This window comes from Capsicum annuum, chromosome 9 (assembly GCF_002878395.1).
Source record: "Capsicum annuum cultivar UCD-10X-F1 chromosome 9, UCD10Xv1.1, whole genome shotgun sequence".
NCBI lineage: Eukaryota > Viridiplantae > Streptophyta > Magnoliopsida > Solanales > Solanaceae > Capsicum > Capsicum annuum.
In genome coordinates, this window is record NC_061119.1 from 117,154,452 (window position 1) to 117,156,390 (window position 1,939).

Genomic DNA, 1,939 nt, shown 5'->3' on the forward strand with positions numbered 1-1,939 from the left:
CGAACGAATAAGTACTTATCATATTTGGTCATACAATTTCGTTCTTGATAGATTGTTTGATAATCAAGTAAATGCATATAAATTAATTGAAGCATTATAAAAATAAAAGAAAACCACCTCAATCTAATAAGAGTATTGGTACACGTCACTTGCTAGAAACACTTGAAGAGAGGAATTTAAAATATCTGTACTAATAAAGAAAAACTATCTCAATCTGATTAGAATAAATAAAAAATGTCAAATCAAGTAAAGGATAGGCATTTTCGCAAAGAGGCCACACATTAAATTATACAAGTTCTTCAAATAATCACGAATTGACAAAAAATATATTACATGCCCCCCATCTATGAACTACAGACCATTACAAACTCTTCAATTATACTAAGGCAAGTGTAAAAAATCTCATCTATATGTCAAAAGTAATAATATCTCAACCAACTTAACCACAACATATTAATGATATTTATATTACTCATGTTAGAACATATGCTAGAAATTCTTTGTCCTGGTTTACAGACATAATTTTCTTATTTATTTAGGTCATTCTTAATTTTTTTTGTTTAATTTTGTTTTTTATTAATCAGAATAAAAATGATCTAATACATGATTGGGAAATTGTACAATTAAAACAAAGCTGGCCCAGAAATCCAATGACCCAATTAAAAGAAAAAGGTTCGGCCCAATTGCTTGACTCTCTCTACAATACTCCATTAAAAGGAGTAGGGTTTTTTAATTCATCAGCAAACCTGATCTTTATATTTCACCGCCTCCTTCATCATGCTCAGCTTCCTCAACCTCTAATTTTTTCTTCTTCAGTTTTGGGTGATCAACACCCTGCCTTTGCTACTCATTTTGGATGCTTCTAGCTTGCATGAGTGAGTTAGCTTCTCTATTTCTTCTTATGAACTTCATATTTCGATCTTGTGTTTTCTTCAGGTGAAATCTTCAGTACTCTTTCCATGGTTGTTTTTGGTGCTTAAAAGGAGGGTCTTGTCATCTAAAACTTATTTCTTTCTTCTTGTAAGTCTTTTGCCTTGAGTATCTTGTATTCTGACTTGTATCGGAACCCTGACTCTCTTTTGTTTCTCCCTATGTAGCTATAGCGTGGATGGAGATACTGGGAAGCTCGGACCCATTGATAGTTGAAGAGGAACAAGAAATTCAGTTGCTTGTATTCAATCTGACTTGGTGACCCCTGATCTATTGAGATTTCCTTTTTGTTGGCTGGTGTAGATAGGGATAGCATTTTCACTTTTTTGAGCTACCACATTTTCATACTTTTATCATGTCCCCTTTCTATCTTTTTTTGTTGGACAGTCGAAATCTAAATTTAGGTCTTCAGTGTTCGAGATCATGCAGAATCACTTGCATATGGTCTAAAGATATCACCAAGATCCAAAACTATACAAATCTCTCAGACAAGTATAGCTTTCCCTATTCAAGTTTAGGAGCACTATAGATAGCCTCATCCTTAAAAGTCTCGCCAACCGTTTATTCACCTATAAATGTAGTATATATGATGGACAACTTTTGTTGCAAACACAAATTGGCGAATACCTGCTCTTCTCCTTCCATTTTTATCCCCTCAAATTAGAAACAAACAACTAAAAACAACATCCCAGTTTAATCCCACAAATAGGGTCCTGGGAGGATAAAATATATATAGAACTCAACTTTACCTTATAAAAATAAAGAAATTGTTACCGGTAGAGCCACAGCTTAACTAGTCTCTTAAAAAAATAAACAATTAAAAAGACAACAACAAAAATGAGATAATGCAATAATCGACACATAAAATATTAGTAAAAGTTGAAAACAAAACTCAAGAAACTACATGCATATAAAACTAACAATACTAAAAAAGCAGGGGTCCAAATAATAACCTCTGATCTTATCTCATAGGAAAGAGAGTGAAAATATATTTGCAAATGGCTCAACA

The 1,939-nt window shown here is 32.7% G+C and overlaps 1 long non-coding RNA gene across 1 annotated transcript; it reads left to right on the forward strand.

Moving 5' to 3' along the window:
• Window positions 1–306: 306 nt before the first annotated feature.
• LOC107856425 lies at window positions 307–1,299 on the forward strand. The gene is made up of 2 exons (XR_001670554.2): window positions 307–1,020; window positions 1,098–1,299. It is a non-coding gene; the product is annotated as an uncharacterized LOC107856425 (long non-coding RNA).
• The last annotated feature ends 640 nt before the right edge of the window (window positions 1,300–1,939 follow it).